Source organism: Hemiscyllium ocellatum, chromosome 4 (assembly GCF_020745735.1).
Source record: "Hemiscyllium ocellatum isolate sHemOce1 chromosome 4, sHemOce1.pat.X.cur, whole genome shotgun sequence".
NCBI lineage: Eukaryota > Metazoa > Chordata > Chondrichthyes > Orectolobiformes > Hemiscylliidae > Hemiscyllium > Hemiscyllium ocellatum.
The window spans coordinates 105,159,507-105,186,231 of record NC_083404.1 but is presented as its reverse complement, the minus strand read 5'-3'; the positions used below and the strand labels follow the sequence as shown (position 1 = coordinate 105,186,231).

Sequence of the window (26,725 nt, the reverse complement as noted above, 5' to 3'; positions counted from 1 at the left end):
ATGCACCATGACATGATGTTTCAGTATGGGTATGACTAGTGCCTTGTATAGTTCTTAGCAAAACATCCTATTTTTTACTGTATTCCCTTGGAAAAATAAAGGTTAACAATCCATATGCCTTCCCTATTACCCACTGAATGTGGAGGTTTTTTTTGTGGTTTTGTACATGAGGTCTTCCAAAGCACTTTGTTCTGTATCTTTCTGCAATCTTTTTCCATTTTGAAATTATATTTCATTACTGTATTCTTCCTGCTGTCAAAATGCACGGCCATACATTTCCTGGGATTATTTTCTGTCTGCCAAGTTTTTACCTACTTTAATCTGTTCTTCTGCAGACAGTCATCCTCACCACTTGCAGTCTAGCCTTTGTTTGTCATTTGCAAATATGGCAATAATGCATTCACATTCCTGATCTACGTCATTGAAAGCTTTGTAAATTATTGTGGCCACATTGAAAATTGGGGACAATATATTGGAAAATAGAGTAATTTCTTTAAGAGGCAGGGCATTCGGATGGCCATAATATAATCAAGCACTGTGGTTTTATGAAAGGCAAATTTTGACTTTATTGGCGTTCTTTGAGAATATAACGAGTGTGGATTACTACTAGTGCCACATGCTAGTCTGAGTAGAAATAGCAGGATGTGTCGGATGAATATATGGCTGGGGAGATGATACTAGGGGGTAAGATTTCAGATTCTAGGGACATTGAAGGAGATGGGGCCAGAACCAATTGGAAAGAAGTATTTGCTAATGCAGTTAGGGATGGTTTTAAATTAAAATGGCAGGCAGATACGAACTTATGCAGGAAGACCAAGGGAAATGAGGGCAAAACAAAAGACAAAATAAGAAAAGTGATAGGCTTGAAGTGTCTGCCTTAGTACAAAGTAATGTGAACTGTACTGAAAATCTTGAGAATAAGACTAGAGGCCATGTGCCCTAACATAGAAAAATTGAAAAATAGGGGCAGGAGTAGGTCATTAGAACCTTTTTTTTGAACTTGCACCATCATTCAATACGATCATGGCTGATCATGCAATCTCAGCATCCCATTCCTGCCCTCCCCCATTCTCCTTAATCCCTTTAGCCGCAAGGGCCACATCTAGTTCCCCTTGAATATATCTAATGAAGTCGCCCCAATAGCTTCACTCGGCAGAGAGTTCCACAGGTTCCCAACTCTGAAGAAATTCTTCCTTATTCAGTCCTGAGCGGTTTACACCCTGTTCTTAACTGGACCCCTTATTCTGGACTTCACCAACATTGGGAACATGCTTCCTGCGTGTAGCCTGTCCACTTCCATCAGAATTTTATATGTTTCTGAATAAGACAGCTCGATGGTGAATTTATACTCCTTGCAGGGAAAAAAAACAGGCCATGTGTTGCCCAGATGTCAAAATGTATCAGCAATGCGTTTGCTCTGGTGTGGTCAGTTCAAATCACATTAAGCAGGCCGAAACTAATTGCATCACCTGAGAAAATCGAAAGGGGACAAAAAGCCATTAGCACTCAGCCTTGCCTTCTCTGAGGATTGAACTCAGGACCTTCAGATTGAGACTGACGTATTGCCTATGGTGCTGAGAAGGCAACTGCTTGCAACGCTGCCACACAGCATATCCAAATAGGCTGGTTTTTAAGGTACTGCAAACCACAGTGCAACCATTGTCAGAAAGCTGCAGCTCAGGAGAGGGCAGGATATCTGCTTCCAATCCACAGTCACGCACATCACCCGTTAAATCGTGGGCTCTGGCCCGTGCAGAGACATAGCTGGCTGATTTGTGGTGCCTTGGGATCTGTGACATGGAAGTTGGCAAAGCATTTCATTGCTTTATCTTGATGGCTTAGCTGCTGGAGCACCACACCATAGCACACAAAGATCCTTTGCTCAGCACTTGCAGACAAGAAGGGATGTGTTTTCTTTTACAAAAAGAGGTGGTTCCAAGCAACATGTTGCTGAAAAGCAGTGCTGTAAAATTGTTGGATTGCCATGTCAGGGTCAAGGTGAAGGAGCCCTCCTTTCCTGTCTGAAAATTACTTGTGGACGTCTCTTCTTTCCTTCATGAAATTCAACCTGCACGGGGTGTGCCATTTCCACAGTTGCACATGTTGAACAGCAACACATCCAAGCAGGGCAGCACGGAGTTGAGTGAAAGAAGTGTCCTTCTGGTCAGACAGGGCCTGTGAGTGCTCCTTCTGATTTGTGGCGACTGCTATTTGTGTGTCTCCTTGCTTGGTGTCTGCATGTGATGGCTCGTATCTGAAAGCAGCACTTTGCTGAACCTGACTGTGGGGCTGCAGCTTAGGAGGAGGATGGGAAAGCCTTTATCTTGTCTCAGAACAGCCTGAAGAGTTCTCTTTCTCCAAAATATATTTTCTTCAGCAAATTGTGCCTCTCCCCATTGTGTGACATGGCCAGATTTGATCCAGTCTTTCCTTGTATGTCAATCCTACCATCCCAGTAATCACTCTGGTGAACCTTTTCCGGTGGTAAGAAGTATTTCTTAAAATTCATTCATCCAATAGCAAGAATGTCCTTCCTCAGACTAGGAGACCAAAACTGCACACGATACTCTGGATGTGGCCTTACCAAGGACATGTACAACTGCAGCAAGACATTCTTACTCCAATCCTCTCGCTGTGAAGGAGAACATGTGATTAGCTTTCCTCACCACCTGCTGGACCTGCATACCAACCTTCAGTGATTGTTCCACCATGACACCCAGGTCTCATTGCACCTCACCTTTTTTCCCAAACTACTATCATTCAGATAATCTGCCTTCCAGTTTTTTTGTGACCAAAGTGGATAACCTCCCATTTATCCACATTATGTTGCATTTGCCAAGAATTTGCCCAGTCAGTCAGTAAGTCTGAACAGATCACCTTACAGCCTCTTAGCATCCTCCTCACAGCACATACTGCCACCCATCTTTGTGTCATCTACAAAGTTGGAGATATTGTGTTCAATCCCTTTATCCAAGTTGTTGATGTATATTGTGAACAGATGGGGTCCTAGCAGTGAACCCTGAGGCACCCCACTCGTCATTGCCTACCACCCTGAAACAGACCTGTTTATTCCAACTCTCTGCTTCCTGTCTGCTCACCAGTTCCCTATATCCATGCCAATACATTACCTCTGATACCTTGAACTTTAATTTTCCTTACTAATCTCTTGTGTGGAACCTTGTCAAAATCTTTTGAAAGTCCTGTTATACAATGTCTGATTCACCCTTGACCACTCTACTGGTCACATCCTCAAAAAAAAAACTCCAGAAGATTTGCCAAGCATAATTTTCTCTTTAGTGAATCCATGCTGACTAGGACCGATTCTGTCCCTGCTTTGAGTTATTGCATCCTTAATGATTTGACTCCATCATTGATGTCAGGCTAACTGGATTATAATTCCTTTTTTTTCTCTCAATCCTTTTTTTTTGTAAAAAGGAGTGGGTACAAGAGTAAGCTTGTGTGTAGTATACCTATAGAAACTTTCATTATTAGTTTGTATATGAAGAGGAAAAGGTTGCTGGAGACAAATATAATCCCCTTACAATCAGAAAAACAAAAAGTTATTAAGGGGAAAGAAGATGGCAGCTGAGTTAAATACACATTTTGATTCTGTCGTGACAACCCTTGACATTAATATTGCATTTTACTGTGTGGCATCAGAGCCTTAGCAAAACTGGAATCATTGAGCACTGGGGGCAAACTCTGTGCTGTTAGGAGTTATACTTGGCACATAGGAAGATGGTTGTGGTTGTTCATAGGCAAGTCATCCAGGAAATCCGCAAGAATTCATCAATAGTTATTTTGATCTTTCTGCTCGGACAAGCTATGATGCACTGGGGCTGATGGAAATTGAACTCCTGCCTTTCTGAGTCAGAGGTAGGGACTCTACCACTGCACTACAAGAATCTCAGTTCCTCAGAGTAGTGTCCTAGACCTAATCATCAGCTGCTTCATCAATGATCTTCCCTCTATCGGATCAGAAGGGGGAATGGTTGCTGATTGCTTATTGTTCAACACCATTCACAACTCCTTAGACTGAAGCAGTTTGTATTCAAATGCAATACGATCTGGATAATTTCTAGGCTAGGACTGACAATGGCAAGTCACATTCACAGAGCACACATTCCAGCCATCTCCAAAAAGAGTTCATCTAACCACAGTCCCTTGACATTCAGTGATGTTAGCATTTACTGAATCTCCCCACTATCAACATCCTGGGGGGTTACCAATGACCAGAATTTCAACTGGATTTGCCACATAAACACAGTGGCTACAAGAACCGGTAGTTAAGAAAGTGGCTGTATAAATAGTGGATGCATTGGTCATCTTTCAAGGTCCTCCAGACTCTGAAGCAGTTCCCTTAGCTTGGTGGGTAGCTACTGTAATGCCACTATTTAAGAAAGAAGGCAGAGTGAATAGTATTATAAATCAGTTAACCTGACTTTAGATTAGATTACTTACAGTGTGGAAACAGGCCCTTCAGCCCAACAAGTCCACACCGACCCGCCAAAGCGCAACCCACCCATACCCCTACATTTACCCCTTACCTAACACTATGGGCAATTTAGCATGGCCAATTCACCTGACCCGCACATCTTTGGACTGTGGGAGGAAACCGGAGCACCCGGAGGAAACCCACGCAGACACGGGGAGAACGTGCAAACTCCACACAGTCTGTCGCCTGAGTCGGGAATTGAACCCAGGTCTCAGGCACTGTGAGGCAGCAGTGCTAACCACTGTGCCACCAAGGCCCCCTTTAGTAGTGGGGAAAACGCTAGAGTCAATTATTAAGCATCTAATAGTAGAGGACTTGAAAAAAGCCCTTAATTGACAAATTCATTGGAATTTTTCAAGGATGCAATGAGTAAAGTTGATTAGGGAGAACCAGTGGATGTGGTTTACTTTTGAGAAGGTGTTTGATAAGGTCCCGCAAGAGGTTAGCATGGAAAATTTAAAGCACCTGGGATTGAGGGTAATCTACTGACAGAGAATGGTTGGCAGACAAGAAACAGGAATACACTGATCATCTTCCAAGAGGCAGCTAGTGACCAGTAGGGTACCATGAGGTCGTTGGTTGGGCTCCAGCTATTCACAATGTTATATTTAGTTCCCTAAACTAAAATCATTAAATATCTCCAAATTTGCCAGGACTGCAAAGTTTGGTAGAGAGTGAACATGTAAGACAGATGCTGAGATTCTTCAGTGTGAATGAGTTGAGTGACTGGGCAAAAGCATGGCAGATAAAGTATAATGTGGAGAAATGAGGTTGCCCACTTTGGTAGCAAAAACAAGAAGGCTGAATGTTGATAGATTGGGCAAGGTAGAGGTGCAGTGTCCTTGTACACCAGTTACTGAAAGTAAACATACAGGCTGTAAAAGTTGCAAATGTTGGCCTTTCATTTTAAAAAAAAAATTGAATCTAGGAACAAGATAGTTTGCTGCAGTTGTACGGGGAGAAAGTGAGGTCTGCAGATGCTGGAGATCAGAGCTGAAAATGTGTTGTTGGAAAAGCGCAGCAGGTCAGGCAGCATCCAAGGAACAGGAAATTCGACGTTTCGGTCATAAGCCCTTCTTCAGGAATGAGGAAAATGTGTCCAGCAGGCTAAGATAAAAGGTAGGGAGGAGGGACTTGTGGGAGGGGCGATGGAGATGTGATAGGTGGAAGGAGGTCAAGGTGAGGGTGATAGGCCGGAGTGGGGTGGGGGTGGAGAGGTCAGGAAGAAGATTGCAGGTTAGGAAGGTGGTGCTGAGTTCGAGGGATTCGACTGAGACAAGGTTGGGGGAGGGGAAAATGAGGAACTCGGATTTTTCCTTTTTCACCTCCTTGTTCATAGTATAATGATGCGGTGGGAGAATGTTAATAATCTGCTTTCCGTGGCTTTTTTGCAATTGAAAAGCATTTGACAGAAGATCCCGGGTGCAAAGAATGAGGGTAACGATTGACTTAGGATTTAGTTGGACTGGCAGTGTGGTACGTTTATCTACTAGCAGTTCCATGTACTAATACACAGGACGCGGGGTCCTTCATTTCTGCTGCTGCCCACATCCCCGTTCTTCCAAATTCCAATGAATGCAATCCTGACTGACTTGATCTCTACTCGTACATTAGTCCAGCCATCCTGGAAATCAATATAGTAAACCATCTCTGCACTCTTGATAGCAAGAACATCCTTCCTCCAATTAGGGAGACCAGAACTCTGCACTATATTAGAGGTGTGGCCTTACCAATGTCCTGTATAATAGCAACAATGCATTCTTGTTCCTGAGCTTGAAGGCCTGTCGTAACTGTGTCCCTTCGTTACTGCCTACTGTATCTGTGAATTTATTTTCATTAACTGGTGTCCTTGTACACTAGTTATTGTTGAACATTCTCTTCTCTCTATTTAAAGCCAGTCAAGTAATCGTCTGCCTTTTTATTTTTGCTACCAAGTGGATAACCTCTCACTTATCAACATTATACTGCATCTGTCATGCATTTACCACTCTCTTAGCCAGTCAAAAGCACACTGCAACATTTCTGAATCCTCCTCACACCTCACCCTTTCAGCCAGCTTTGCAAAATATTCATATTTGGAGATATTGCATTTAGTTCCCTCCTTTAAATCATTAACATATGAATAGCTGGGGTCCTAATACTGGTCCTTGCAACATCCCATTTGTCACTACTTGCCATTCAGAAAAAGACCCATTTATTACTACTTAGTTTCCTGTTTGCTAAATAGTTTTCCATCCGTCTCTGTACACTATCCAATGCGAATTCCATGCACTTCAATTTTACACATTCATACCTTGTGTGGTACTTTGTCAAAAGCCTTCTGAATGTCCAAATGAAACCACATCCCTTGGCTCCCCATTCAACTCTAAGTTACATCCTTGAATTCTAGTAGATTTGTCAAATATTGATAATTTTCCCCCTCTTTTAAAATCTCCATGTTAACTATGTCTGATTCACATTAAGTACTCTGCTGTAAAATCCTTGAAAATGGACTTTGGCATCTTCACTGCTAACGTCAGACTCACTGATCTATAATTCCTGGTTTTCTTTATCTCCCTCTTTTTTTTAATAGAAGGTTACACTTGGCTACCAATCTATAGGAGCTGTTCCAGAGTGTAAAGAATCTTGGAAGGTGATCAACAATCAATCAACTTGCCAATCAATCCACATTCTGCTTTCATGTGTTTATAATTGGTATTCTTATGAATTCTCCTTTTGAGTGCATGACAAAATGTTGGCCTTTTCAGCTAAACTAAACCTGTATTGGGAGGTGGTTGTTATTGTGCCTTTATAGCTTATGTAAAAAAATTTTCTGACAACCCCCCGCCCCCAATAAAACCCAGCACTCTGTTCTCATGTTTATGAACAATGGCTAAACAAAGCAGTTGACCACAAGCATTTTTAAATGACCAAAAGAATCTCTGAGTCCCTCTCCCACTGAACTCCCAGGTCATTTCTTCTGCCCTGAAGCTCTTCAACCATGTCGTGAAACAAACTTGCTACCACAGTCACATTTGCTGCCTCAGTGCCTGCATCCGTAACCAATTCATCCCACACGGACTCCGGACCACCTTTAAACCAGCAGAGTTTGGACCTGAACAGGACAAACAGTACAGACTACAGATTCAAAAACACCAGCAACAGTTCTCCTTCAAGATCCTCTGCTCCATGCTCGCAGCAATGCACTGGCACCTAACCTCTCTACAGTCATCCCTGCCTTAGCTGAGGGCCACACTCTCTCAGAATTGCAAAGGACCCACTCTGTACTACATCCTCAAGAAAATTCATACTCTCAACAAACAGTATTTCAACTCCATCTCAAACATCCAAAACTGTAAGTATACAAACTTTTATCTACCCACCTCCATAACCAGCGCTCCTCAAACATTCCAGAAGATCCCCCTGGCCTTGGAAACTACTCAGATGCCATTAGCCATGCGGCTCATGCAGCTGCCACCCCCACGCTGATTGATGATGTCACTCGCACCCCCATCATGGCCACTCCCACAACCACTTCCACCCCCCCCTCAATTCCTCATACATCATACGTGACATCACTTCCGCCCCTCTCATCATCGCTGATGTCACATGCTCAGTGACTTCCACCACCCCTACTGCCGTGGTCACCACCCCCATCAGCGCCACTCACCTGCATTCTGCTGACATGCCCCCCACAGACTCCACTGTCACTATCCTCACACCCCCCAGAACCCCGAGGGGAACACTACCCCTGCTCATGACTCCACCCCCATTCCCCACACCACGCCCACTCCAGTTACAGGTTCCGGTCCCACTCCCAGCTCCCAGCCCTGCCGAGTTTTCACCATCCCTCCAGACTTCTCACTGAGGACAAACAATCAGTCCTCAGCAAAGGACTCACCTTCATCCCCCTCCGTCCACGCATCAATGAATTTAATACACACCGTGACGTCGAACAATTCTTCCTCTGCCTCTGAGCTTGCTTTCACAATCAGGATTCCTGCCCATCTTCCGAGGAACCCTTTGCCCACCTCCAACACACTGCATCCACCTCGACACCCCGAGCTAGCCTATTACCTGCCCTTGACCTCTTCATTTCCAACTGCTGCCGGGATATTAACCGCCTCAGCCTGTCTACCCTCCTCTCCCCACTCCAACCCCTCACCCTCACAATGCACAGCCCTCCAATCCCTCTGCTCCAATCCCAACCTCACCATCAAGCCAGCGGATAGAGGGGGCGCAGTGGTAGTCTGGCGCATTGACCTCTACGCTGCTGAAGCCAAATGCCAACTTGAGGACACCTCTTCCTACTGCCCCCTCAACCATGATTCCACCCCCCATCACCAAACCATCATCTCCCAGACCATACAGAACCTCATCACCTCAGGAGATCTCCCAACCACAACTTCTAACCTCATAGTCCGGGAACCCCACACTGCCTGGTTCTACCTCCTCCCCAAGATCCACAAGCCTGACCACCCTGGCCGACCCCTTGTCTCAGCATGCTGCTGCCCCACTGAACTCCCCTCTACCTACCTCGACACTGTCCTATCCCCCTTAGTCCAGGAACTCCCCACGTTCGTTCGAGACACCGCCCATGCCCTCCACCACCTCCCAAGACTTCAGTTTCCCTGGCCCCCAACACCTCATCTTCACCATGGATATCCAATCCCTCTACACCTCCATCCGCCATGACCAGGGCCTCCAAGCCCTCCATTTTTCCCTCTGCACACGTCCCCAACAGTACCCTTCCACTGACACACTCATTCATTTGGCCGAACTGGTCCTCACCCTTAACAATTTCTCCTTCGAATCCTCCCACTTCCTCCAGACCAAAGGGGTACCATGGGCACACGTATGTGCCCCAGCTATGCCTGTCTCTTTGGCTACGTAAAATAGTTGATCTTTCGTAATTACACCAGCACCACTCCCCACCTCTTCCTCTGCCACCTGGTGCTCCCGCGAGGAGGTTGAGCAATTCATCAACTTCACCAACACATTCCACCCTGACCTTTAAATTTACCTGGACCATCTCTGACACCTCCCTCCCCTTCCTGGACCTCTCCATCTCCATTAATGATGACTGACTTCACACTGACATCTTTTACAAACCCACCGACTCCCACAGCTACCTGGATTGCACCTCTTCCTACCCTACCTCTGGCAAAAATGCCATCCTGTATTCCCAATTCCTCCGCCTGCACCGTATCTGCTCCCAGGAGGACCAGTTCCACCATTTAAAATCTGATTGAAGATTTGTAGCTCGGGTATCCGTTGTTGTGGTTCTGCTCGCCGAGCTGGAAGTTTTTTGCTGCAAACGTTTCGTTCCCTGGCTAGGGAACATCATCAGTGCTGTTGGAGCCTCGTGTGAAGCGCTGCTTTGATGTTTCTTCCGGTATTTATATTGGTTTGTTCTTGCCGCTTCCGGGTGTCAGTTTCAGCTGCAGTGATTTCCACCATAGAACGCACCAGATGGCGGCCTCCTTTAGAGACCGCAATTTCCCTTCCCACGTGGTTAAAGATGCCCTCCAACGCATCTCGTCCACATCCTGCACTTCCGCCCTCAGACCCCACCCCTCCCAACTGTAAGAAGGACAGAACGCCCCTGGTGCTCACCTTCCACCCTACCAACCTTTGCATGAACCAAATCATCTGCCGACATTTCGCCACCTCCAAAAAGACCCCACCACCAGGAATATATTTCCCTCCCCACCCCTTTACGCCTTCCGCAAAGACCATTCCCTCACTGACTACCTGGTCAGGTCTACGCCCCTCTACAACCCACCCTCCCACCCTGGCATCTTCCCCTGCCACCGCAGGAACTGTAAAACCTGCGCCCACACCACCTCCCTCACCTCTATCCAAGGCCCTAAAGGAGCCTTCTGCGTCCAAAGTTTTACCTGCACATCCACTAATATCATTTATTGTATCCGTTGCTCCCGATGTAGTCTCCTCTACATTGGGGAGACTGGGCGCCTCCTAGCAGAGCGCATTAGGGAACATCTCCGGGACACCCGCACCAATCAACCACACCGCCCCGTGGCCCAACATTTCAACTCCCCCTCCCACTCTGCCGAGGACATGGAGGTCCTGGGCCGCCTCCACTGCCGCTCCCTCACTTCCAGATGCCTGGAGGAAGAACGCCTCATCTTTTGCCTCAGAACACTTCAACCCCAGGGCATCAATGTGGACTTCAACAGTTTCCTTGTTTCCCCTTCCCCCACCTCACCCTAGTTCCAAACTTCCAGCTCAGCACTGTCCCCATGATTTGTCCGGACTTGTCCTACCTGCCTAGCTCCTTTTCCACCTATCCACTCCATCCTCTCCTCCCTGAACTATCACCTTCATCCCCTCCCCCACTCACTTATTGTACTCTGCTATTTTCTCCCCACCCCACCCTCCTCTAGCTTATCTCTCCACTTCAGGCTCAGGCTCTCTGCCTTTATTCCTGGATGAAGGGCTTTTGCCCGAAACATCGATTTCACTGCTCCTTGGATGCTGCCTGAACTGCTGTGCTCTTCCAGCACCACTAATCCAGAACCTGGTTTCCATCATCTGCAGTCATTGTTTTTACCTCAAAAACAAACATGTGTCTGAAATATTAACATTTTGTATTGAAATTAGACTGAAATTTTCACTGATTCAATGCTTGAGTAGAATCTTGGCAAAAGAACTGAACTATGAAATAACAAATACTCGGGCAACTATGAAGTGGCATTAGCTCAGCCTTGCAAATGCTGTCCTTGTCCTGAGAAACGTAGACATGAGCATAGAGTAGTGTTGGCAGATATTTCAATTGCATTCTAATCTTCATTGCAATCTACTGACTGCTGTTTGACTGTGATATTCAATCTTCTCATAATCAGATGCTGTAGACACGTGTAGAAGTAGCTTAATCAAGAAGTCTACTTAAGGGAGATATTTGAAAGAGAAAGTTGGGAACTGTACTCCCAGCATGCAACACTGAATGCAGGGGGTTAATGGAGAGGACATGATTTTTCAGAGAGCTGGAGTGCAGAGTGGGGTGGCACAGAAACATAGAACTTCTAGTCATTAGTTACCTTTTTTTCTGCCACCTTGACTGTGGTCTGCTCTACATTGTGGAATTCCTGGAAGGTTATGAAACAATTTGAGAGCCACTCGACCAATTTAGTGATTTCTTTTGTTGCTCACTAGAGAGTTGGTGGCTCATGGTTAGATTATGAAAGCAGCTATTGCATTTGGTCTAATCCTGTTGAGTTTGAGGAGGGAGGAGGTAGGGATTTCTGTTTACTTAATTATTATACTGTACACAATAAACAACAACTTATGGTGCTATGAGCTCTAACTTCTCAAATGAGGCAAAATAGATTGGGTCAAGCACCAAAAATGAACAGTCACTGTGATTATAATGTAGATCGCCTAACAGTTGGAAGCAAATGGTAAAGCAAATATAAAGGCAGATTCCTGAAATGCGTACTGAACAGGGTGGTCATGGTAAAGGATTTGAACTAACTCAATATTACCTAGGTAGTTTTAATGTGAAAGAAATTGAGGGGTTGGAATTTTTGCATTTGGGAAAAATGTTTTAGTCGTTATGTCGTAAGCCCAGCACATTGGATTTAGAGATGATGATGGGCTTGCAGGATGGTAGTGGTCATAATTCAGTTTGTTCTTTTCAATAATTATTGTAAAATTAAGAGCAGGAGTTAGTAAATTTGACCTTGTCCTATTTTAGAATTCTAAGTTGAGGTATTTAACAAAAATTGGTTAGAAACCGCTACTTGAAGATAAATCCCTGTCAGAGTAATAGAGATGATTAAAAGGGTATCAAAGGGATAATTTAAAGGATTTTGGCGCAAACCTGTTCCCATAAAAAAGTGGGACAGCCATATCTAGAGCTCCCTGGATAACGAGTTTAGAAGTTATGAGTCAGAGAAGGAAAGCTAATGTCTAACAATGAAAGTTGAGAGAAATCAACGAAATGGAAGGGAGGAATTAAAAAATTAATTCAGAAAGCAAATGGATGGCTTAAAGGAATGTTAGCAAACAAATTTTAAGATGAACTCCCAAGGTGTTTTATCAATACAATATGAGTACAACTAACTAAGGAAAGAGTAGGGGTCATGAAAGACCAAAAAGGAAACCTGTTGTAGAAGTTAAGCTGTTATTTGGTTCTTACTGAGTAATTTGCACCTGTTTTAAAGGGGAATGATGCAGATATTGTAATTAGGTGTAAAGTATTGGATGTGATAAACATTAGAAGACAGACTGTTGGTATTTTTTTTGAAAGTAGATAACTCACAAGGATTGAATTTGAACTTCTATTTAAGAGCACTTTGGTAGAAAAGGGTGGAAGGTCTGACAGCTACCTCCATTTTCCAGTCCTTGCTGGATACAAGTGTGGTGATGAAGGTTTGGAGGACTTTTAAATCTGTGCCTTTGTTTAAAAAGGGAATGTGGATACTAAATAATTACAGGTCAGTTGATCTTTCCTCAGTGGAAAAGCATGGATTAATCAATAATAGTTGGCTTAAGTTTGTTAAGGGAAGAACCTGTTTGACTAACTTTTCTTGAAGTAACACAATTGATAAGGGCAATGCACTTGATGTGGTCTACATGGAATTTAGCCAAGTTTTTGACATTCCACATGAAACTTTGGTTTTTTTTTAAAAAAAAATTCCTGGGGAATGTAGCAAGTGGGATGTTAAAATTGGCTCATTGGCAAGAACTCAAGGGTGATTGACTGGCAGTTAAACAACTAGAAGACTACGTCTAGTGGGGTTTTGTAGGACTTACCATGTCCCTTGCATTTTATGCCCAAATCATTAATACGTACTACAAAAATCACTCGTGCCAAGAAGTTTGAAGACAATGCAAACTAGTGTGTGGTTGATAGCGAGGGCGATAACTTACAGCTATCAATAGACTGGTCAGAAAAGGTGGCAAATAGAATTCAATCTGGTGAAGTGAGAGGTGATGCATTACAGGGGCTAAGTAAAGCAAAGGAATACTTATTTAAAATATGGAGAGAATTATAGTAAGTGAGAGACCTTAGAGAGAATGTCCACAGATCTCTGAAGCAAGAGAGGCTGACAATTTGATTAAGGAGGCATGTGGAATACCTTTTGTCGAATAAAAATTGTATGTTGGAACTATATGCATTAGTTAAACCATAATTGGAATATTATGTGCAGATCTGATAACCATGCCATAGAAAGAAGCTAATTACTTGAGAACGGGTACTAGAGATCTTGCAGGGACTGGAAGAATACAATTGAGGAAAGTTTGGGTCAGCATCGGTTTGTTCTTGGAAGAAAGGAAGCTGAGTGGACATTTTGATTTAAGACTGGTAACCTCTTTCTTTTAAAAATTGGATGAATATGTGAAATGTCATGATCTTCAAGGCTATGGGCCCAGTACAGGAAGGTGTATGTCGTGTTCATCTGGCCGTAGAGACTTGATGAGCTGAAGATCCTTTTATTCAATTATTGGGATTCTATGAACCTAAATACCACTTGACACACACCATTTGTGGCAGTGCAAATAACCCAATTTAAATTCTAAATTATCTCTGGTTCCTTTGTTTTTGGGTTACAGGAGAAAGTGGAGGGTATGGGATCTGGGTGGGATGTTCTTTGGAGTGGTGTGCAGACTTGATGGACCGCATAGCCTCTATCTACACTTTGGGTATTCTGTAATTCAATAGTAGTGCCCCTACTTCTGAACCTGGAGGCCCTAATTCAAGTTCCACCTGCTCCAATGTAAAATAATATCTATGAGCAGGTTAATTAGGAAGTATCTACCAGAGAAACTGATGATTTTGCCACATTGGCAAGCAAGTGCTTAAAGTAATTCCTCTCACTATTTGAAGTGCATCATGGGTCTTTGGTATAATCAATTACTGGGCTTTTCACTGCCTTGTGTAATCAACTACTCATTCACTCACTACTTCAATTTTTATATTGAAAGCTTTGTGGTGGGAATGTTGCCAGACCAAATGGTGGGTGGGTTGCATGTGTGTACATCACCAAATAGCCAGCATTTTGTGTGATTGCAGGCACTGGATTTTTTTCTGTTGGAACCAGAAATGTGTATTTCTTCTTGAACAGCTGTGTTTTTTCTTGGGTGCACTCCCAGAGTTTCTCAAATGTTTGCTCAAAAGTCAGGCTGTGGAATTCTAAGGTCAAGTAGCTGCTATGCAGCTTACCATCTTGAGATTTTTTTTAAAAATCAGTATGCTACTTTAACTTGCAACCCTCCTTTTGTAATGTTTCCAGTTCTTGCACTTTTCGAAAAGTTATTGCAATAAAGTGAATTGTTTGAGAATCTCCTGATGGTGTGATGACCAAGGTGAGCTAACAGTGAGAGCAGCAGCAGATGATTTTCTTCACTCATGATACTCCCCGAGTAAGTGCTTTGCTTTAATCCATAGCATGGATATGAGCCTGTACTTCTGCAAATCAGTTGTTCTTTAGCATATTTGTATTAATTCACACAGTGAAGCACATGACAGTGACTTCATTGTTTGCTCGCTGCTTTGTTTTTTTTAAACATGCCCATTCCACTTAATTGCTACCACTTACAATTATGTCTAACCCATACTCCATACTTGTATTGTCCAGCTCATATGTTTTCATGTCTCCTGAAGATTGCTGCTTGAGATTATTGAATCAGTATGATAGAAGACTAGTTTATATAGCCAATTGTAAGCTGGAGTCTAACTAGGAAAGTAACACTTTTTCCAGACTCGATTGTTCATTTGGGCACTTCTGTCAGACCTCATTTTTGTTTCCACAGGGTTGTTGATCAACATTAATTGGAATTTTGGTGTGATCTGGTACCTCTTACCATAAAAATATTATTCCACAGTTAGTTCCTCCCAATCCACACAACTGTTGAGGGCTGTAATCCTCAAAGGAAATATTGTATCATATTGCAAATGAATCTTTGGACTCTGATCTTTCTTTCCTTTTTTTTTGTCCTACTTTAGCAGATTATTATTCTTGAATTTTGATACTATCCTTATCAGGAACTGAGAAACAATGGTTGCTGGGAATGTTTTTCCACTTTGGTGGTGGTAATTTTATGATTGTTTCAATTCACTTTTAATACTTAATTAGTTAAAGTACAAAGTCTTGGTGTCATAGCTGGATTGTCATGTACTAGTACAAATTTTCAGTGGATTGTATTTAATATTTAACAAAATGTCTAGAAGCATCCACTATATTTCAACTAGCTTAATTAATTACTGTGTCGATTAGCCAGACATGCTTAGAGTTGGGTTTGCTACTCATTTTGCTGCACTCATGCAAGAACTCATCGGGTAAGTAAAACCTTCAAGTTTATCATCAAGCTTTCCAATTATGGAGGGAAATGCAGCCAATTCTTTGTCTCGCTGTTTCCCAACAGGAAGCTTGAGAACCTTTCTCTGTATTTCCTCTGCTTGCGTTCTTCCCTCCTCCTCCCATACACCTTGGGATTCGTTTGATCTGGTACAGGCTAGTGAACAATCTTTTGAAGTAGGCTTCACCAGCTCGTGACCTCCTTCAATGTCTCTGCAAACAAACTTTCCAACAGGTACATGTATACATCATAGCGGTAGTGGGAGTCTCCTCCACCTTCTGTAAACAGTGCAGCATACTTTGGGAAGTTAACAATGTGAAGGATTGAAACTGCAAACTGCTTCCCTGCAAGATATGTACTAATATTCCATTTTTAATGTATATGAGGGTATTTGCAAAAGCAGGTTATTTTAGAAATTTCGAATGATGACGTTCTAAACTAGTTTTTATTGGGAGTATCTTTTTTTTTCTGAAATTGATTTTTTTTTAGTTGGTGTTAGTTAGGCTTGCAAAGTTTAACTCTTTATTTAACCTAATATTTCTCATCAACCTGTCTGGAGATGTTGTTAGACACCTTATGGATCAGGTGAGACATGAAGCCAAGCCACATGATTAGTGAAATAATATTGTACTTTTTTAAAAACTTGCAATATTCTTCTGTCTGTTTGTAAAATGAGTTGTGCGGATTGAGACTAAAAGAGGCTGTTAAGATTTAGTTGGCTAATCCAAAATTCAACGGTTTACATGCAATAATTCCTCAACTGTTCTGCATCTACTTCCTATGATAACATCCTATTGTAGATTTGGGCAAGCTAGAATAACATTTCAGTGGAGTACTACTTGGCTGAGTTATTAAACACAGTTCCTGTGTATTTATCCTTGTAGGGTGAAAGTACCTATAGGCACTGTACCAGTATCCTGGTTCTTGAAGTATAATTGAATATTGCTTATGTGGCCTTGCTGCTATTTCATTTTCATTTCATCAGTAAGCCACATTTATTTTTTGAAAGACATTCTTTCAAAAATTTAAAAATTCTGTTTAGGGGAATAGTAATTGGTTTTTAAACCTTATTTTCCTTTCTTATGCTGAGGGTACCTTGGTGTAGGTTTTAAGCTGCATATGTTCTTTACTATTTCACCCAGCTGGTTGTTTTGTGAGAACTTGAAATAGCTGTTGGTTTTTAAAAAAGAAAACATGATATTTCAGCTGGATCTCCATCCATAAGTTTGCCTCTTCTCACACTAGCAACCCTCCTACCGCTCAATAAAAAAATGTCTAGAGAATTGAGGCATGCAGATTTCCCAGCTGAACTGGCTTTGATAGGTATCAGAACTGAAATTTGATATGTTTCAATTTTGCCTTTTGCAAACCAATAGTCACAAAACAGTTGTAGCTTCATGTATTGGCTGACTCATTGCTTTCATTAAACTAAATATTCATGTGGGTTTACATAGCCAAAACTTTTGTAGTATTTCTATAAAACGAATAGGTCATTCAGCCCACTGAGTCTGCTGTGGCATTTAATATTAATATGGCTGATTTGAGCGCTTCAATGCCTTTTACCCAGACTATCCATACAACTCTTTCTTTATATGATTTAATAAGCAAAGATTTATCAACCTCTGCTTTAAATTTACTTGATATATTGAGCTACCGTAGCCCTCTGTGGTAGAGAATTCTGAAGATTCATCACCCTCTGAGTCAACGAATTCTCTTCCCCTCAGTCTGAAGTGGCTTCTCTCTTGTTTGCATCCTGGTTCCAGACTCCCCACCTAGGTGAAACATCTTGTCTGTCCTGTTATCCGTTTAATAATGTGCCGTAATGTACCATTTAAATTTGGCTTGAGGAAATAACATCTGATTATCATCCCCCAGAACTACACCCATCTGGAGTTACATCTGATGTAGTAAAGAACATTGACTGGTGCCTAATTTGAGTTTGTGTTCATCTGTGCTGAACATTTGCTTTTTTGGGAGGCACTGGAAAAGCTTAATTGTTTCACTCAATGGAGTATACGCAGTTCTAAATGATAGACTTCTGTAGTTGCAGAATGTAATTGCCCTGAGGCTGAGAACAAGATTATAATGGGTGTTAGCTAATACCTTGCCAGGTGACCAAACTTGCTTTGTGAGCTGAGATAGTGAGTATTGTCTGGATATTTAGCAAGTGGCATCACAGCTGAATTTAATCTACGTACAGGTTGTTCTGCTATAACGTGTGCTTCGTTAGCACGATTTGCTATAACACAATTGGCAAATTAGGAAAGCGGTTTCTAAAGTGCAAAGTTTTCAAGTATGTATTGTGTATAAAACTATTCAGGCTCTATTAGTTTAAATGGTTCTGCTATTGTGCAAATTTCTTATAAAATGGGATTGCATGAGAATGGAACTACTGTGATAGCAGAACTGACTGTACCTGCAAATCATAGATTATACATAAAGACCCCTCAGAGTGTGGAAATAGGCTATTTGGCTCATTGAGTCCACATTGACCCTCCTCAGAGCATCACCCCCAGATCCACAGCATAATAGTTGACTCTTAATGACCCTATGTGGGGAAAGAAAAGTGAACGAATACTGCTATCCCATGATTTAGTACAAATTTCTTGTTCGCTTTCAGTGTCCTTTTGCATAAGGGCACCAAGTGTCACTGTCTAAGAAATACTCTGCACCTTCGGTCCTCGTACTAAAAGTGGATAACCCCACACTTCTGTTTCATCTGCCATGCTGACTGAGAGGGTGACAAGAACATGTCTCTTCTTCAAACCTGAGAATTGAATAGGCCTGAACATCTAAATCACTAATTCAGATTGAGTGGCTACAGGACATTCTTTGTGGGGAGGGGCACAGACAGAATTGCTTCATGCAAATTACTTTGTTGGGAAGGAGGATGTGGTCCTGAAATCAGAATTTAGTGATCTAGGTGGAACTTTAACAAGCAGGACCTCAAATGTTTTAATCTCTAGATTGCTTCCTGTGCCACATGCCAGAGAGTACAGAAATAGGATAAGGCAGACAAATGTTTGGCTGTAAAGATGCTGGTGTTGTCGGGAGGGCTTTAGATTCCTGGGGAGGTTGGTAGCTGCGCAAGCTGGAAACATTGCACCTAAACAAAGCTGAAATTCTGATCTTTGAGGGCACTTTGCTAATATCATTGGGAGGGCTTTAAACTAATTTGTGTGTGAACCAAGAGGATATTAGAGGTGAATATCAACACTCAAAGTATTTTGTATACAGCTGCTACTAATGTATAACATAGTAAGGTAATAGATGAAGTCAGAGCAAGGGAGAAAGTCCAAAATGGTGTTAATGTAAAATGCATGGATAAGGTTTGGGAGTTAGATGCCGATTGCAATGTGGAATTATGAAGTTGTGGCTGTGATGGAGACCTGACTGAATGGCAAGATGGGTGTTAAATATTCCAGCGTATAAGTTGTTCAGGAAAGATGAGAAAAACTGGAAAGGATGAGGGTAGCTGTGTTGTTTAAGGAGAACATTGCAGTGCTGGAGGAGGGGGTGTGTTTGGGAGAGTTGAAGGCTGAAGTCGATTTTGCCAGAACTATAGAAGTTAAGAAATGTATTTATGTTAGTTGTTGTAGTGTACAGACCACAAACTCGTGAAAAGGGGATTTAAGAACTATATACACAGACATTGGAAGTACTAACATTATTGAACAGTGATAATGAGAGACTTTAATTACCCAAATACAAATTGGGATACTCGTAGTGTGAGGGGCAAGTGTTCCTGGATTGTGCTCCGAAGAGTTTCCTATGGCAGTATGTGTCCAGTCCAATAAGAAAGAATGCACTGTTGCACATAGTACTTGGAAATCAGGAGGGTCAAGTGTGAGTGGGGGTGCATTTAGGAGACTGTGGTCACTATATCAGAAGGTATGTGTTGATGTTGGGGAATGATCTGCAACAGTTCAGAACAAGAAAAATCAATTTGTGGAGAGCTGGCTTCAGTGGGCCAGACCAGAGCTGAACAGGATTTTTTTTCGAATAAGAGGTTGTTGGGAAGTTCAGTAACAGTATGAAAAGTTGGAGTATAAAAAGAAGCTGGATAAGCTGAGACTCTTTACTGGAATGTAGGATTTTTGAGAGGTAAACTTAGAGGTTTATAAAATTTATAGGGTGTATTGATAGGATTAATAGTAGGTGTGTTTTTTTTTCCCCAAGAATGGGGAATTTCAAGACCAGGGAGCCTGTTTTCAAGGTGAGGAGAGAGATTTTAAAAAAGAGGGGCAAAGTATTCCACATGCAAACACCCTGTATAATCCTGAGGAAGTGGTGGATGTGGGTAACATTACAATGTTTTAAAAGGCATTTAGATGGATACACGAATAGGAAAAGTTTGGAAGGATATGGGCCAGGAGCAGGGCGAACTAGTTTAGTTTGGGATTATGTTGGTCATGGACTGGTTGGACTGAAGGGTCTGTTTTTGTGCTGTATGACTCCATGACTATGACAGTAACTGAACAATGGGTCACATTCAAGGAGTAGATGATTTGGGTATAGTTGAAATATATTCCCTCTAATAATAGAAAGTTTAACAAATCATCTAGAGTTCCCTAGATGAGAATGGAGGTAGAAATTAGCATTGGAAAGAAAAGGTGCCTAACACAAGGGTAAGGCAGAAAATACAGTTGAAGAATGATAGAATCCCTACAGTGTGGAAGCAGGTCATTTGGCCCATCAAGTCCATGCTGACACTCTGAAGAACATCCCATCCAGACCCACCCCTTACTCTATCCCTGGAACCCTGCATTCCCCATGGCTAATCCATCTAACCTGTACATCCCTGGACACTATGGGCAATTTAGCATTGCCAGTCTACTTAATTTGCATGTCTGGATTATGGCAGGAGATTGGAGCACCTAGAAGGAACCCACGCAGACACTGGCTGAACATGCAGACTTCGCAGAGTTGGTTACCTGAGAGTGGAATTGAACCCAGGTCTCTGAAGCTCTGAGGCAGAAGTGTTAGCCATTGCGCCACTGTACCGCTCCATCACATCCCAAGCTTCAACAGGAAAACCAAAAGTTTAGGGGAGAGGTAAAAGTCAAAGAAGAACAATACAAAAGTACCAATAGTTAATATAAAAGGAAATCCCAACATCTATAAATGGGGGCGGGGGGGAATTTAAAGTGGAATAGGATCAAAAAGGGATTTACAGGGAGAGTAGAGAGGTGTGGCTGAGCTATTAACTGAATATTTTGCATTTATCTTTACAAAAGAGGAAGATGTTCCATTGGAAGGGTTCAAAATTAATCAGGAAGATGTCTTGAATCGATTAATTGTTTTTAAAAGTTAACAAGGCACCATGATTGAATGAGGTGCACTGAAAAAAAGTGAGAGTACAAGTTGAGGAGGTACTGTCCATAGTAGTTCATTCTTCCCTGAGCTTGGGAGGTGCCAGAAACTTGGAGAATTGTCAGCATTATGGCCTTGATCAAAAAAAGTTGTAAGAATATTCTAACTTTCAATAGCAAAACCTACAAACAAGTCACCGGAGCAGCCATGGGATCACCAATATCGGGGTTCGAAGCGGAAGCAGTAATGCAGAGATTTGAACAAGCTGCCCTCCCATCTATCCAACCCAAACTTTGGGTCCGCTACCTGGATGGCACCTTTGTCATCAAAGACTAAACAAATTAGAGGAAACCTACAGCACCACCAACAATATCCTGATAGGCATAAAATTCACAAGAGGAGAACAACAACAACAGACTCCCACTCCGAGAGGTGACAGTTCAACATACAGTTCATGGAGAGCTTCAAACCAGTGTCTACAGAAAATCAACAAACACAGACCAAATACTTCAGAAGCAATCATCTCAACGCCCACTAACGGAGCTGCATCATGACATTATTTCAACAAGGTACACCACACTGCAGCACCCAAGAACTACAAAAAGCAGGAGCAAAATATCTATACAATGTTTTCAAGAAAAACAGGTACCCAATAAACTGATTCCTTAGCAACAAACCCAAACAAGCAGACACCATGCAACCAAAAACTATAGCCAAGTTACCTTCCAACAAAGACATCAGAAATGACTTCCAGACTACTCGGACCTCTTGGCATCATGGTAGCCCACAAACCTACCAACACACTTAAACGAGGACTAATGAAACACCAAGATCCATTAGAAACTACCAGCAAAACTAACATCATTTACAAGATATTATGCAAGAAATGTTTTTTTAAAAAAAAAACACTACATCGGACAAACTAGCAGGAAACTTGCCACCAGAATACATGAACACCAACTGGCCACCAAAAGACATGACCCACTATCACTTATTTCTATACATACGGACAAACTTGGGCTGGGACAACACACACATCCTAGGACAGGTGAAACAAAGGCACTCACGAGAATTCTTAAAAACATAACATTCCAACCAGAACTTCTCCAATGAACACATCACTTTAGATCCTATCTATCTTCTCTTGAAAACAAGGACTGGAAATGACATCACTCATCTTAAGAAACCAAGACCTATAAATAGAGAGGCGGGACATACCACCAGTGCTTCACCGGAGCCACTCACTGGTGCTACCCAGTATGGTGACAAAACATTTGGGGAAAAATAACCTTCAAGCTCCGCGAGCCAACTTGCATACTTGTGCATTAATTATTTAAATAAAAGCAAACGTTAACTTTTTTCTTTCTCTTCAGATGCTGCTAGACCTGCTGAGGTTCTCTAGCTTTTTGTTTACTGTTTAATTATTTAAAAACTATCCATTTGCTTATCTATTTATTTTTCCTATCCACACAGCCACCCTCCTCCTTGATCCTTGGTAATTGGCCATCTTTAGAATTTTGAACTTGTTTCAGGTCTAATTACATCTCTTTCAGGCTGAAGAAATTCAGTCATAATATGGTCACCATTCTTTTAAAAGGTTTCTTCAATGCGTGATTGTTAATTGGCTTTTTCTCATTGTATAATACTTGTGCCCTAGTTGGTTTCTCAACATTTCCACTGAAAAAAAATTATTTAACACACTCCTGCAATTCTTCTTCTAGAATGTTGATGCTCATTGGATTAACCTAGTCTGTATGTAGACTGATGTCTTCCACGGTTATGTTGTTTAAACTTCTATCAACACTAGCAAATATTATCACAGGGATATTTGGTTCCATTCCTGCTAAGGTGTAATTTATCATTTCTGTTCGGGTTCCAATTTTCCAGGCATGTGAAGCCTTCTCTCCTGCACCATTAGTTTGGGAGTAATCCTAAGATTGCTTACCTGCTTTCAAGTTTCTTGCCCATCTTCCATCAAAAAGGTCCCACAACCTCTGTGACACCCTGAACCTGATACTAGGGAGGTAACATACTGTCCTGCTGTCATGTCTATGTCCACCCAGAATCCTTGTCTGTTCCCCAAGCTATTGAATAGTCTTTTATCATTGTTTTCCACTTGCTGCAGTAGCATTCTGTAATTAAGATCAGATATTCTCAGTTACCTGAAGTTAGATTTGAAAGAGTACCATCTTCTAGGTTGACAGAAAACATGGACTAGATTTCAGTTCTGAGCAAAAAAGTGCTATTTATTACATTTTGGTAATTAGACTGTAGCTACAGGTAAACAATTATGAACTGTTTGCATATAATTCTACAAGTTTAAAAACTCTAATCCCATTATCGATCTGCCTTATACGTGCACACAGGTTTGAAAAAAATCATGAATTGGGAATTGAGGAAAAAGCAGTTTGGTGGTTCCTATTCACTAGGATTGCTGAGTTGATTCTTATTCTTGTGCTGGTCAGTTGTCCTTCTGGATGCTTTTGTTGGTTTGCAGGAAGCATCGCGTGGCTAGTTTGAGGGGTCCACCAGATCACTCAGTCAGTGACCATTTTAATTCTCCTCCTTTCCAACGTGACCATCTTTGGCCTCCTCCATTGCTGCAATGAACCAAACTGCACATTGGAGGAGCAACACCTCACCTTCTGCCTGGGCAGCCTACAGTCCAGAGGACTCAATATTTGAGTTCTCCAATTTCCAATAACCTCCCTTTCCAGTCCCTCTCCCTTCTTTCCACTCCTCCGTGCCACCTACCATTTCATCCCTCCCATTAACCAACTAGGTCGTGTCCTCTACCTATCTTCACCTATGCCCACTTCACCATCCTGCCCCTGCCACCCCCATTATCTGCAGCTCCCCTTATACTCATCCCCAGTCCTAAAGAAGGGTTACACCCAAAATGTCAACTTCTCCACCCCCACCTTGATGCTGCCAGGCTTGCTGTGTTCTTCCAGCCTCCTGCCTGTCTACAATAAAAAGTCTCTGGCTTATTAATTAAAGGTCACAGTTTGCAGCATCTACTGAAGGAACAGTACTGGTTTTCTTTAGGCTTAAAGTGATTTCTGCTGGAGGTCCAAGGGCTTCTCTCATTCTTGTTCACAGCTCCACAGCTGTTTTAGCTACCTGATAAATCTCAATTGTTGGAAGACCGGCCTTTGTCACGAGGCCACAAACCAATCTGCTACTTGTTACGAACCGAATCTCCATTTATAAACAGCATTTTAGCTCCAGTTTGACTGTAGTCACTGCTGTAGTCCATCAGTGTTTGTAATGAATGACATGTTACTTGCTTTCAAACAATGCAGCTTGTCTTACAAAGATTTTGAATTATTTTCTCATTTGAGTCCACAATCTTAAAAAAACAAGAAACCAAAATAGAAACAAACGGCATTTAAAATCGTGAACGTAGCCGCAACTCGAGCATTAAAATCCTAATCTGAAGTTTTCTGTTCGTCTTCTATTGAAAGAAGGCTGATTTAGAAGATGGTGCAATAAATGGTAAAATAGAAGTTAATATGCACTTGATAGTCTACTTCAAGTGCTTTTATTAACTTTCTGTAAGATCCATTTGGGAATTTAACTATCTATGATTTATCCTTTCCAAAAAAAACATGCTGCATAAGAGAAAAGTAGCTGAGCAGTTGTGGGGAGATACAAGAGGTGCCCAAGGCTCATTTTTGGATAGAAGGTAGTTATGGTTTTGCAGTGAGAATATTGTATTTTATTAATTGATTTCTGGATTTATATTTGGTTGGCCAGAATTTTATTCTGGAAGATATTGTCCTTTGATCAAAATGTTATTCTGTTTAGTCAGCCTCAGGATATGGATGTCAATGGGCATTTGTTGCCCTTGAGAAAGTGGTAGTGAGTTGCTGCCCACTGGAACTTGGGGGGTACTTGTGCACGAAATGCAGAAAGTTAGCATTCCACAAATACTCAGAATGCTAATGGAATGTTGGCCCTTCACCACCTCAAAATACTGTACAAGAGGGAAGTTTTACTACAATGGTACAAGGTGTTGGTAAGACCACATCTGGAGTACTAGAGCAGTTTAGAAAATGTTTACTCATGATCCCTAGTATGGAGGGTTGTCTTGTGAGCAAATGCCAAAACGGATTGGGACTCTGGGACTCTACTCACTGGAGTTTGATTCTTAAGGGGCTTTACATGGTAAATGCATATGTGTGGGGGGGTGGAATGAAGGGGGGGTGAGGAGGGGAGTGGTGGTGGTGAGGGAGGGAAAGGGTTCGGGGGTGATGGGGAGAAACTACCATCTAGTCTTAACACAACTGTTTTCTCAAATGCCTGTTATTCAACGTGAAGCAAATTATTTAATGCCTTCTCATTGCTGGAGATTGTTAAGTGAGACAAAATGTAAATTTGTTTTATTTGGCTTTGATATCAAAGTACTAATTTATGCCTTTTACTATGCCTAGCAGTTTTATGGATAAAACTCCTTAGTGGCTTCTAACTGGGGCACTCTTAGTTTCCTTTTTCTATTTATATGCTGATAAACAATTTTGAATTACTTTGACATTAGCTACAAACCTCTCTTTGTACTTCACCTATTTTCTTCCTTTCACTTTTTCCCCCTCTGAATTTTCTGTATTCAGCCTTGTTCTCACTTTATTACCAACCTTGTTTGACTTGCACACCTCTGTCTGCTTAATCTTGAGCTCTATCACTGTTATCTAGGGTGCTTTGGCTTTGTTTGTCCTACCTTTTTTTTTCACCCTCCTGTGGAAATGAACAACTAATTGTACTCAAACCATTTCTTGTCAGACAAGCTGTTGTTCTTTTATAGTTTTGTCTCCCATCTTTGATTCCAGTTTACTTGGGCCACACTTGTTTTATTCCTTTGAAATTGTTCACTCTCCAGGTAGTACATTTTAAAATGTGGATTTATCTTTGTCCTCCTTCATAGCTACCTTAAACTTAATGAGAAAATAAAAATGTTCTCCTACCAACACTATGTCCACCTCATGGCTCAGAATTAGAATCAGAAAATATTTAGTTTGTAGTCCAAATGATTAGAACATGCTCAAGAATATGCTTCAGATACTCTTCCTTCTCTCTGCCCTTATGTTACAATTCCAGCTATATTAGAGTAATTACGATCCCACCATCATCATGATAGATCTATAATTTCCCTGCAAATATTTTCCTTTGCTGATTTTTGACTTAATTAGCAGGTCTATAGAATGCATGTATTAATGCAACGAGTTTGATATTATTTCTTTACAATAACAAAATAGATCTTTCCTTAACCTCTGGGGTGTATCCTATTATTCCCATACTGCAATAATCTCGAGTTAATAAAAGTATTCCTCCTTTTACTTAGCTGAATACTTAAGCATTTTTTTTGTCATTCACTGGATAAAGATGGTTAGGTCAGCATTTATTGCCCATCTAAAATTGCCCAGACGACAGTTAAGTCACCCACATTGCTGTGGGTCTGGAGTCCTATATACGTCAGGATGGCAATTCCCTCCCTAAAGTGACAGTGAACCAGATAGGTTTTTCTGACAGTCAACAATGGTCATCGTTAGGCTGTTAATTCTGGATTTTTAAAAAAAAGCCTGAATTCTGCCATTGAGATTTGAACCCAGGTAC

At 41.8% G+C, this 26,725-nt stretch overlaps 1 protein-coding gene across 5 annotated transcripts in view; it reads left to right on the top strand.

Annotated features, from left to right (window-relative positions):
- Nucleotides 1–26,725, top strand: part of LOC132815046 (microtubule-associated protein 4-like) — a 426,923-nt gene that overhangs the window by 58,045 nt on the left and 342,153 nt on the right. The window contains exon 1 of one of the 5 annotated variants that reach the window (XM_060823720.1): nucleotides 14,840–14,863. The exons of 3 other annotated variants lie outside the window; for them this stretch is intronic. The gene's annotated coding sequence lies outside the window, so the exon portion shown is untranslated. Of the gene's footprint in view, nucleotides 1–14,839; nucleotides 14,864–26,725 lie in introns of those variants that run through there. One more of the 5 variants, XM_060823715.1, reaches the window with a different exon arrangement.